Source organism: Lepisosteus oculatus, chromosome 14 (genome assembly GCF_040954835.1).
Source record: "Lepisosteus oculatus isolate fLepOcu1 chromosome 14, fLepOcu1.hap2, whole genome shotgun sequence".
Taxonomy (NCBI): Eukaryota; Metazoa; Chordata; class Actinopteri; order Semionotiformes; family Lepisosteidae; genus Lepisosteus; species Lepisosteus oculatus.
Window position 1 is genome coordinate 18,508,338 of NC_090709.1, and position 13,462 is coordinate 18,521,799.

The 13,462-nt window shown below is 39.0% G+C and overlaps 1 non-coding gene across 1 annotated transcript; it reads left to right on the plus strand.

Moving 5' to 3' along the window:
- The first annotated feature begins 2,824 nt into the window (after positions 1–2,824).
- On the plus strand, positions 2,825–2,895 carry trnaa-ugc (transfer RNA alanine (anticodon UGC)). Its single transcript has one exon. It is a non-coding gene; the product is annotated as a tRNA-Ala (tRNA).
- The last annotated feature ends 10,567 nt before the right edge of the window (positions 2,896–13,462 follow it).

Genomic DNA, 13,462 nt, shown 5'->3' on the forward strand with positions numbered 1-13,462 from the left:
TGTGGACATAATTCAATACCACCGGCAAAGTTCAATGCCGGTAACTTCTGAGAAAATAATGTTCACTCATGGAATTTGGTCTTTGAATGGCTGGTGTGAAAATTCATTTATACTCCTGTTGCACCCTCAGCTGAAACATGTTAAAATAACAACGCAGATTTGTTGGAGAACCTGACAAGAATTATTGGGTTAGCACTGTATGTATTCTTGTATATTTACTTTAATTTTAATATAAATGTAAACATGCATGCTGTATAATCTATTGTAATTTTAAAATGTTAGCTGAGGATGCGAGGGGGGCTATTATACCTTGTGAAACACGCAAGGAACTGTAAAAAAGGCTGGTATTTGAATAAAATTGGCGATCACAAGAAAACCACAATTTATGTGGTATTATCATCAATATCCTTCAAAATCTACGTTCAAATGAAAGATTTGAAGAAACTATGAAAAAAGCAATAGTAGTAGCAGAGGATTTTGATTTTTGCTCTTCAAGTCAGTAGATCACCGTAGAGTTGCTGTCACGCCCTCTGCAGCCAGGGGGCGCTCCTTCTCTGTCCTGTCCCTAGTTTCCGGTCTGCTGTCTTTCCTGTCCCTCTCTTTCCGTTGGGCTATATATTTCCGGGTCTTGCACTCTGTCCTCGCTCAGCATTGATGTTCGGATGTCCTGAGACCCGCCTAGCACCAGGGCGCCCCACGTCCGCTCCCTGAGGGCATAGGTTTCTATACGGCAATCCTGAACTCTTTGCACTATGAGCCCGGGCCTTTTTCCCGTCTCGCCGCTACGCATATCGGTCTTTTTCCGCTCTCCTGCTCCCCACGGTTAGTCCTTTTGGACGTCCGTGACAGTTGCGCCCCTACAAACAGCACAAAGGATGAAACCCACCTCCTTCGTTATTGCTATGTTTGGGCCGGTGAAAGTAGCGTTTGTGCTATTGAAAGCATCTCGGAAGATGAAGGTGCAGTCACTTCCACATGATATCATTAGATCCGACGACAAGAGCTGAAGACCCCCAGTCCAAGTCAGCAATGTGAGGAAGATGGATATGGAGGAAGGTACAGTAGTGTAGCCGAGCAGTCTAAGGCACTGGAGTTTGGGCTCCAGTCTCTCTGGGGGCGTGGGTTTGAATCCCACTGCTGCCAAATGTTAATGTTTTAAGACCTGCAATACGATCAGTAAAAACGCTTTTTGTTAGGCTGCGGGACGTGTTTAGAGATAGACTTTCTAAAAGACAGGCTTGACATCAAGGCAGAAAAAATATTTTGTTTTCTCAACAGAAATTCTCTTTGGCACGTTCAGCTTTATGTAGGGAACAACATCTGCCGAGATCACTTTTGAGGCAGTGCACATGATAGTGTACCGGAAAGTACATTTAATATTGGCTGTGGTGGTGAGCTGCTTTTGTCTGTCTTCACGCCGAATCGTTGGCAGGGGTAAAGCTTATTAAATCTTTGAACATAGCGCTCCATTAGAAGTACTTTGTTCATGATCAAAAGAGATCAGAGGATTAACTTCATGAATTCACATAGCATATCTTACAGGAAAGATTTAAAAGGGGAATTGATTGTGCTTCCTGATGTTGTTCCTGTGGTTTCTTTGGATACAAAGGTGAATGTTCTTTGATGTTCTGCTAGAGTATCCACTGGGTGGGTTTTATCAATTAGCTCGGATAGGTCATCAGTGCTCCGTCTCCGGAAAATAATCAGGACTGTTTTTTCCTGTGCTGTCTTTTAAAACATATAAGATCACGAGTTTACAGATTTCTCCAAATAACAACTATACATTTTAACCCAGCGGTTAGCATTCCTTCAATCCAATAGTTTTACTCTGGGTTAAAAGCAGCGCAATATACAGAGAGATGATATTCAAATATTTCAACGTTCTGTTGGATTACCTGTATGGAGATATCGCTCAGAATTCCTAATATGATTTTGAGTTCAGTTTTGCTTTACTACTTTCAGAGTCTTTTATTGACCTTGCTGAAGCAGAGAAGTGACATAATCACAAATGTGACCTTCCTGTGCTGCTGTTTCTGGTTAATAATGATTACTGCGAGGAAAAAAAAAACAGCTCCTTGCAACCAATGCACTCACTTGTTGAGTGGGTATTTTCCGAGCTGCTCTTCCTCAACTACAAAGTTAGTTGTCGAGCAAGGACATCTGAGAAGGAGTCTGAATCCGTCAAGAACACAGGAATTCTAATATCGCACTGCCATCTTGTGTCCAGAGGTCTGCTTTTTCCTTATTGGATTTTTTGGTGTTTAAGAACACGCTTCCTACCTCGAATGCTAGTTTCAAAAGATGTTACCGGATGACAGATTATCTTGAAAAGATTTGGGGATGCACTGGCCGTGATCAAACCCAGCTCAATTATTTGGAAGGCCCCTGTTCCACCAACACACTTCTAAGAAGCACCTGCACATTTTCGCAAACCTCTCTCTCACCTACAAACTTATGAAGACACAGACATCCAATGAAAACTAATTTGATTCACTCAAGGCTCGACTCTTTTGTTGTGATGTCGTTTTAATTAATGTTAGCTATGATAAGGTGTCATTTCTGTCTCTTAAAGTCTAAGAGTCTGCTCCTTTCTTCCTGGTATAGAAATAACATGTTCCATCTTACTTTACAAACATCACTAAAAATACATTATTCAGCTCTAACGCCTGTGTGCATCGACAAAGCATCTCAAAAGGACATTAAATAAGAACACGATCCTTCCTGTTACCATTACTGTGGTTGGAGCGTTGTTTCACCCCTTTAGGTTCTTCTACAATATTTACAGAGCTTTATCACTGGAGTTGTACAAAAAATGTGTGCGTGTGTCCTGTAGCTCAGTGGTAGAGTGCATGCTTTGCATGTATGAGGTCCCAGGTTCAATCCCTGGCATCTCCAAGTGCTTTATATTACTGTGCTCACATCGAAATCTGCTGAGTGAGAACTCTTTGCTCATGTTCATAGAGATCCAGGTTTACACAATTAAGTTCAGTCACACACGAAGTGCTACAGTGTTGCTCTGCTGTTTTAAATGTACCTCCAAAGCATTTAGTTCTGTTAACTACAACAAATGATTTGAACTAATTGAAGAAGACACCTGTTGAATCTCACCCGGGATTTCTTGAAGGACTAAACAACAACTTTTGATGATTACAAGATATTACAAGAGAAACACAACCATCCGCACAGAGGCTTGGATCCTGAATGCTTAAGTTAAAAGACAAAGCGAAGGATATGACCTGTAAACTCTCTTCATGTTTTATAGTTTATGAAATAAAATAATGTTTACTTTCTTAATAATTTCTTATTGTTGATAGGTGATTTATTGAATTTTAACAAAATCACAATTTACACAAATTACAAACATTTTGGGTTAAACTGTTATTCACATACTCTAACAAAGATAAACGTTAGTGTCTTCCGGTGTGTGAGCCCATTTCTAATAAGAATAAAAAATAAGTTATATAAATTGAATTGTTCTACTTTTTATACTTACATAGTCTTATTAATATTTCAGTTAAATATTTTCTTCTGTAGTAATACTAGTCTCGATTTACAATTTTTGGACATGGTGCATCTTAAATAATTTTGTTATTAGTTTCGGTTTTGGAAAATCACACCCAGAAGCTACCAAGACTGGTAATCTTCACAAGATGTGTAATGCAATAGCAGCCTTCTGGGTGGAAAACAAAAAGTATTTCTTGGTATGAATCCTAGCTCATTTATAGGCGGCATTCTAGGACTTCTCGCTTCAGAAATCCTGTCAACGCATCGTACGTTTCTACTCCATTAATATCAGCAGTGTTATCACTACCAAACGCTAAGAATAGATCCTGGCAATACTTCATGAGATCTTCTTTGGAAAATTGTTTATTTTATTTTTAAAAAATATTTTCAATACCATCCAAAAAGTCAAAAGTTTCAATTGCATGCAACTGATGAGATCTCTCTTTGATGGAAGTTATAAGTACATCCAAAACACGTTTCTTGTGGATCCAGAAGAGGATCATTATGAGGCTCAAAACATGCCTGTCTCTTCTTTTTTTTGAGGATGAATTGATTATTGAGGTGTAATCATTGGTTCAAAACCCAAATCATCTGGTATTGCTGTTGTTTCTTTGATAGTTTCTTCAAATCCTTCAATTGATCTTCGATATCGAGGGATAATATCATACAAGTTGTGGTTTTCTTTTAATCACCAATTTTATTAAAATTTCACCTTCTTTTACAGATGTCTTGCATGTATCACAAGATATAACAGTCCCCTTGGGTCCTCAGGTAAAATGTTTTAAAAAGTACAACAAAAGTACAATATACTAAACAGCATTTATGGTAACATGTATATTAAAATGAAGGTACATATACCAAGATATTAAAATACAATTGTACAGTCCAAACCTAATAATGCTTGTGAAGTTCTCCACCAAATCTACACTGTAATTTTGAAGTATTATAGCTGAGAATGCAAGGTGAGTATGAAGATCAAATTCTAATTAATTTCTTGGAAGCTGCTGATGTTGGTCATTATTGAGCATTCCAGATCATATTCACTTAAGTACTAAATTGATTACTTCTTGTAGCTTGAAACATGCACAATATTTGCATTTCTTGCAAATATCAAGATGTTTAAGGTGTCACTGAGAACAATAATCGAGTTTGAGCAGATATTATGCTTACATGGGAATCACAAGACGTGCTCCTCTAGGTTGGCTTGAACTACCAATCTTCCGCTTAAGAGAAAGAGTAACAAGAACCAATGTTTTGCAAAGTAATTTGAAGACCTAGATAAAGAAACGTGGCGCAGAATGAAGAAGCATGGACAGGGTTTGAACCCTCATAGCCCAAAAGTCCACCTACTATACGATGTTAATGGAGGCATACATGTTTACATGGGATAGTTACTCCTGCTCCCAAACCAATATGCTGCAGTGATATATGATAATGGTTCTGTCACTGCTTGTGAGCCATGTGTTTCAGCTGTCAGCCTACTATACCATGTTCAACCAACGCTAGTAATATTACTGTTGTAGTAGAGGAGCAAGAGAGGTGCAGTCAGTAGAGCTGGTGACCCTTAAGTTCAGAATTGTGGATTCAAGGGTCATTTGTGTCCTTTCTGATCCCTCTAATCTTTTAGTAGGACAGTGCAAGCAGGACGTGATAGCATACAGTGACAACCCAATGTCTTATGTGCTTTGTGTAATTCAGCTTTCTTACCACTTTGGGGCTCGATTCAGATATCGTTGTTAAAGCAAGGGGCGAGCAAAGGCTTTCCTAAATCAAGGTTGGTCTGCTCACAAGTAAATATAAACACTTGAGCGTTTACTGTTTGAAGACCGCACTTTGTCAAAATACTGCTGTTTCTTAATTTCACATTATGGTATTTAGACGGGGCAAAGTAGTGTAGGCCTTGTGCAACTTTGATTAGCGTTTGTTATTCGGTTTTGAGGTTTGAGGAGCGTAATGCAAATCGAACTGGTGAATAGAAAATGAAACAGGAATCACTTCTTGGGCTAAGAAATCCAAGAAGCATGGAAACCTGTGGATCTTACTACAGAACACTCACAAATCGCAGTGTTGCTGCTTTTATATTTCGGTCTTTGACTTTTGAATGCATGCCTTACCGGAAATCTTTCTTTACTTACAGACAGCTCAAAAAGTTCTTAAGGCAGAAATTGTAGCCCATCTAAAAGTTCCTTTCTGCTAATCACATTTTAGTGTTGACGAAGCATTTTCCTGCCCATCATGTTCTTGATAAGCGGTTTCTCTGTTTTCCTCCTATTGTCATTGTCAGCACAATAAGACAGGAACAATACACACAAAATAAAAAAGTAGCTGTTAGAAGTAGGATTTAATCCCATTTTTCCATTTGGAGACCAGAACACCCAACCAAGATGAAAGACATCAGTTCTCAAGTCTGACACCTTAGACCACTCAGCCATCCTGACAAGTGATGACAAAACCTGTGCTGAATTCACCAGTAGTTCACTAAACTGAGTTTCTTCCTTGAATAGATTTGCTTGTCTACAGAGTAAATTGCAAAGTCCAGGTGTGCAAAGCTCATGGAGACTTATTCACAAACACTTACTGCTGTAATAAATGCAAAAGGATCTTCCACAAAGTATTGGTTGGGGGGGCTCACCAGGGTGTTGTAGGTTTATTAGTTTCAATTATTTTTCCAAAATTTTTCTCTTGAATTTTGTTGGTTGCAAGGTCACATTAAGGATGGAAAGACATCTGACATGATTTATCTTGATTTCTGGGTTAACATCACAAAAACCTGCAATTTCAATAAGGGTGTGTAGACTTTTTATATCCACTGTACAGTCACTTCCTTTGTTAAGCGCCATGGGGCAACCTAGTTATTGTGAAAGGCGCTATATAAAAATAAATTTAATTTAATTAATCCAGAGCATCAAGGCACTTTACAAAACATGCATAGAAAAGTAGAGTATAAATGTGTAAAACCGTAGTTTCTGAAGTAACTGCTTGGATAATCCAACTGCCACTGTTGTTACTGCTTCTGCTGCTAATACTACTACTGTTACTACTACTACCACCATGACTTCAGATTCTTATACTAATTCTGATACTAATACTCCTGCTACTACTACTGCTGTCATTACTAGTAATAGTGATAAAAACAGGGCACTCACAGATCTGTGGATGTGGGTCTGGACTCTAGAAAGTGGTTCCATTCGCAAACAGCTCTGGACCTCAACACCTGTTGATGGATCACTTCTGTCAGACACACCAGTGGAGCCCAAGCCCAACTTCACACACACTCACACACACAGATATACACCCACACAATCACACACATTATCACACACTGACAGACACACATCCAAACACTCACACACAGACACTACACAGACTCACAGACACACACATAGACACTACGAATACTTATAGACACACATCCACACACTCACAAACACAAATTCACACACTGATAGACACCACACACTCCTCACATACACCACACACTCACAAACACATACGCTCATAACTACAAATACACTATAAATAACACTAATACAAATACCAATTATATCGCAACAGTAACACTATCACTAAGACTTACACTATCATCATCACCAACACTGACACAAAATACTACTACACTTATAATACTAATAATAACAGTAATGCTATCAATAAAACTAACATGACTACTAGTGTAAATAATCTAACCTTATCTCTATAATTATCACTAATATTAACAGGAATACTAGCATTAAAACAATCAGTAGCACTAGCATCATTAATACTCACATGAACACTAGCATTAATGTTAAAACTACCGATTGTACTCACACTAATATTAACATGAAGACAATATTAGTATTAGTTGCTATCCGTGACGTCACACCGCTCTTTGTGACGAAGGCGAGACACCTAGCAGTGCACAGTGACGTTTCGCCTGTCGCCGTGGTTACCATACATATGATTTGTAAACAGTGGAAAAATGCATTTAAGCTTTTACTTACACAAATTTATCAACTTGGAATATAGTTTTTAAGAATTTATCAACTTGGAATATAATTTATAAGCTCTAGCATACAATTCCTAAACAATCATTTGAATAATAATTCTTTAATTTTGGATTGAACATTATTAACACTAAGGCGCTATTGAAATTGATCGATACAGGCTGTATTGACTGTTTTCTAGATATTTAAAACAGGGTCAAAACGGGAAAAGAATTAGTACTCACCAATCAGTGAAGTTAATCGATTATTCTACGGTTCTTCAGTTGAATTAATTGGTTGTCGATAGATAAGTGATCAATAAGTCTCCTCCGTGCGCTCCGCGCGCCTCCCGCGGTCTCGCGCTCTGATCCCGGCGCTCTGGCTGGTGTCTGTGATGTCACAGCGCTCTTTCTGACAGAGCAGAGCGCGTCTCCGCTGGAGGAGACTCCTGTCCGGAGCCCGGGGGGCTTTTCTTACAGATATACTGTAACATCTCCAAAAGAAAAAACACCAGGCTGTGAAGAGAGGCGATTCATAACAGCTGGAGAAGGAGACCGACAAACGAGGAATACAATTTATTAACAAAAAAATAGTTTACTTCACAGACTAATGCGTTGTATAGCATACTCCCGTACAGCAGAAGAGAAAGGGCACACGTTCCTGTAATGAGCGCTTTTAAGCGTTTTACACGAATCTCCACAGAACAGAAGCCAGGAGGATCAGACTCCTGATCCTGGAGGTTGAAGAGCATCTCCTGGTTTTATTTCCACTCGAGCTCTCAGTTCCTCAGCCAGTTTGATAATTGAATTAACTGTATAACTGTTATCTGTTTAACTGTATATTTATACGACTCCGTGAGAAACGTGTGGGAGACGCTGTATCCCAGGGCTGGTGTGGAATAACACACAGACAGGTCTTCTGTGTGATCTGAGTCCCACTGCTCAGAGGTACAGACTGGTCAACTGGTCACTATTGTAGACAAGACCATCAGTCTGCTGCTGCTGATAATCATATTACACTTATAAGAGTGGCAATACTGCTGTTCATTAAATCAGTAAAAATAATAATAAGAGATAAACACATATTGCTCAATTTTCAGTAAAACACTTCTGACACTAAGAGGCTGTGAGGAAGGAGAAAAGGGGGAGATGTGACCTGAGTCCAGGCTGTTCTGTCTGATATTATTCATGGAGCAGCACTGATTGTCTGAATGTCCTCTGGTTCTGAATTGTCGGGATAAAGAGAAGGATGGAGATGAGCTTCTGTCTGTTCAGGAGGGAGGAGTTTGGGTAAAGTACTGAGGGACTCAGAGCTCTGTGTGTGAGTCTGAGCTGTGAATCTGACTGAGAGGAGAAAATATTTTTGTTTTATTCTGCCTCTGAGAGTCTTTTCCTTTGCCAAGCAATGTAACATCCCCTTCAGATACTCTGCACAGACTGTCAGAGTGAGAGAAGAGGAGAGAGAGATGGACAGACAAGAGCACACACAGCGTGAGAGATAGGAAAGGGGAGAGAGAAGAGAAGGAGCAGGAAGACAGTGCAGGTGTTCAACCACACTGTGAGCACAGGAGACAGGAGGCTTTTCTCAGCTGCTGAGGAGCTCAGTGCTCATGGCCACTCAGGCTCAGAGGCTCTGGCAGCAGTCAGGTCTGAGAGCATCTCCTCATACTGACACTGGAGCTCTGAGAGTCAGCCTCCATTCTGACAGGAACAGCCCCTCCTGTTCAGCCCTGAGAGACACCATGAGAGAGCTGTGTGGGGAGAGGACCTGTCACCCTGTAGAGCTCTGAACACTGGACTCTCCTGTGTCTCCCTGTGCAGCACTAGAGCTCTGAACACTGGGCTCCCCTGTGTCTCCCTGTGCAGCACTGGAGCTCTGAACACTGGACTCCCTGTGTGTCTCTCTGTACAGCTCAGCTCTCAGCTGCCTCATCACACTGACACCCACAGCCTCACAGTACAGCCTGGCTTCCTGTGCTGGAAGAGCTCGGAGGAGCACAAACCACATTCTCACTGCAGAGCCTGACCTGTAGCTCCAGTACAGCTCTGCCTTAAATCACCACTGAATTAACAAGGACTGAGCTTTTTTTTTCATTATTTTGTTGCTTTTTCAAATTTGAAACTGACTCCTGCTCTGTGGCTCCTGCTGCTGCAGCTATTATGGTGAAGCTGTAACACAAGAACTCTGCTATATTGAACAGGAGAGTTTAAATACAGCATAACTGCTAATACTACTACTGCTACCACAACTGCTGCTGCCACTGCTACTACTAATATTTTACTGCTGCTCCTACTGCTGCTCCTACTACCTATAATAATAAGGAAGAGGATGTGAGCTGTGCCCTCACACTGTTCAGCCCAGTGGTGCATCAGTCTATCAGTATCAGTTCAGCTCCACTGTGCTGTTAGAGAGTCTCAGTCACACAGTCAGCTCCACACAGAGAGACACTGGGGCCACAACTGGAGGGGTTGGAACATCTGTGTGGATTGTAGCTGAACAGAGACAGACACAGGGTCTGAGGGACTCAACTGGAAGAGCTGCTGTCCACCAGGCTCAGTACAGAGGGGACAATCACTGCTGGGCTTTTCTTTTTTTTCATTTAAATTATTGATCACAGTCACAGGACAGCCAGTTCTTATTCAGTCCACCTTGTCTCTGTATTCCTGTGCTGACCTGAATGACCTCACTGCCACCTTGAGCACAGGCTCTCCTCACACTGCCCTTGACCAGGACCAGAAGACATTACTGTCTGGAGACACAACAACTCTGTGAGTCACTGCAGGACACCAGTAATTGGACACTGCCTGACACAGACAGCAAGACAGGACCATATTCAGGACACCAGTCACTGGACACTGCCTTACACAGACAGAAAGACAGGACCTCATTCTAGACACTTCCTGATACAGACTGCAAGAATTACAGGACCATATATACAAAATTGATTATCTTGATACTGATTTAAAAATATAATACTTGTCTACAATTTTTTTTAGTTTAATATCTGATCTCTTCCTGCTCCTGCAGCACCTGCAGCCCTGCCGTCGGTATCTGTATCTGTGTTTCCTCCAGTGAGACACAGAGCTGCTCCTGTCTCTCCTCTCCTCCGCGCTGCTGGGAGTGTCTTCAGGTAGAGGAAACAGTGATGTGTCTCTGATATATATGGAGAAGACTGAAAGGGCCCTGTGTGATTGGTGTCCCGCCTGTGTGAGAGGTTCCTGCTGTCAGTCTGAAAAGGCAGTGCTGTGTGTGATTGGCGGGGCGGGGGGCTGTGTTGTTACTGGGGGTCCAGGATGCGGAGCAGTAGCTCAGTTGCCCTGTGGGCTCAGGGGTGAAGACAGGGGTCTCAGCTGCACTCTGTCCTGATGACAATGGAGAGCTGCCTGTCCATCTTCTCTCTCGCTGTCCTGGTGCTGCACAGCTCAGCCAGTAAGTGTCCAGTCTTCTCCTGTCCAGACAGACAGACAACAACTGGAATTAAATTAAGTAAAGTTTTGATGTAAATGGAGCAATAAGTGGGTTGAACATTTTTTAAATGTTTATTTTACATTCAGCTTTGTGGGTATTCATCAAAAATATTATAACTGTATTTTATCTTGGTTTGTAAGTAAGGAAATAAAATTAGCTGTGTCTAATTATAATTAGTTGCTTTTAATTTTTATTGGATTTTTTTTAAATATTCTTAAGATTTCTAAACATTATATAATAATAATGTTATAGATGGATACAGCAGAAGCTGGCCATTATCACCCTCTATTGATAATTTGTGAAAACATTGAGTGTATAAAATCTTTAAAAAGTTATTTAACTTACTCGTTACTGTAATAATAAACTTTATATATAAGTGATAATTTGAGTGATATGCTGTGACACGTGAAAAAGTCTTCATTTACTCGAAAACAAAAAAAGTGTGAGCAATAAAAAATGTTTCTAGAATAATATCATATTATACAGGATGATTCAGAAATACCCTGGGTTGTTTATTGTTTTATTGTGTTCAATTCTGACTCCTCAGTATTGTATTATTACAGACTGGTGCATTAATAGAGATACACGTGTTTTTAAATAGTGAATTATTATTGAGACTGATATTAAATTATTACAGACTGATGTATTAATAGATATACACCAGTGTTGTCACCACCTAAAGTGTTTATGCTAGAGAATTAAGACTGGAGTTTTAATGCTGCCATTATATCTTTGGTGTATTCAGACAATCCAGGTTTGTATCGTTAGGCTGTGTGATATTCAGTTGCTGTGAAAACAAGTAAAAAATGATAGGAAGTCATGAGTGTGAATTCTTCATTTTAAAGGCATAAAATTACATTTTGAAAATGTAAAGCATTTTTAGTTATAGGACAATTAGCTCTTGTATTTTTATACTGTGAAAATAAAATCGATATATGTATTACTTGGTTCATAAAGCCCAGGTTTGCTTGTTTTCACATTGAAAAGCACAGGCTGATAAAAGTTACATTCATTATTGGTTTATAAGCTACAAAATGAAAAATATTTACAAAATTGTGGAAATTCTTAGTATTGTAGGTGTATTATTATTAACTGGGGTCTCATCAGAAACTGAGGTGTAACATTAATAATTTAACAGCTACAAGATATTGTGGCATTACAGGAGGAATTAAAAAATGGTAGTTGTGTTTTGTGTTTATACAGGATTTGTCTATTATTTAACAGCTAAATAATTTAATTTGTGTTTTTAGGTTAGTTATCTAATGACAGGGTTTTTTTGTAAATTGTGAAGTTTTAATAAGAATTCTTTCTTGTTTTTGACTACATTAGAAATCTGAAATTATTATCAAATGCAATTATATAAGTATGAGTAATACAAATTAAATATTTAATTACATGTTATCATACAAATGCAATATGTAAAAATTAATTCGTAATCACAGGACTCAAGTTTAGATTTTTGAGCAGTTGCTCAGGACAACATCACAATAAATGTATCTGTGCCTATATTTTAAACCTGTCTGGTATTTTTTAAAAATGTTGTTCTTTATTATAATTTAATCTGATGATCATGTGTTAAGTTTAGATGTTGGCAGGTAAAGGCTAGAAAATCATTGTCAACAATTCACATACAGACAATGGGAATATACACCTCACACACATTTCAGCACAACATGTGAAGTACCTGTCAGCCTCTGACCACTGTAGTGACCACAGGTCCCACTAACACAGAATCACTGGTCCCAGGACTTGGAAGCCACAGAGTTAGTACAGTGTCCAGTATAGTGACCACAGTCTCCTGGAACCCAGGACCAGCCATCTGAGGTTCTAGTCATTACAGCCACTGCCCGCCATAGTGACCACAGCACGCAGAAGCGCTTTTCTGTTTAATTTAAAACTCAGCTTTATGGATATTCCTTAAAATTATAATTGATTTTATTCTGGTGCTATAAATAAGGAAAAATAATAAACAATTTGCAGTATTAACAAGAATTTCACCTCGACAATTAATCATAATATTAATTCAGCTTATATGTTTTTTAAACTATTTTCTATTAATGCTGTATTAATAGTTTTATATGCAGTTATACACTATTACACACAACACAGACTAAGGATAATGTTTTTTAAGTACTAACATATAATTATTATAACTATTAATATTGTAGATATTTAGCAACCTTATCACAAATGTTGTACAACTTGACAATCCCTTATCGATTACCACAATAATAAAATACAAAATTTTGGTTGTAATTTGGGTCATGTGCTAGGACTTGTGGAAATTTTCCCATTTGCAAACAAAATGGAATACAAATGTTTTAACTAATACAAGGTCTTCAAAATATTTACCAGGGGTTGTTTATTTCATTGTGCTCAATTCTGCCTTCTCTGACAGGTATAATAACAGACTAGTGTATTAACAGAGATCAGTGTGTTTTTAAACACTGTTGTATTGATCGGACTGATATTTTATTTTACACACTGATGAATTAATATGTGTTATTAAACACTGGAGTATTTTT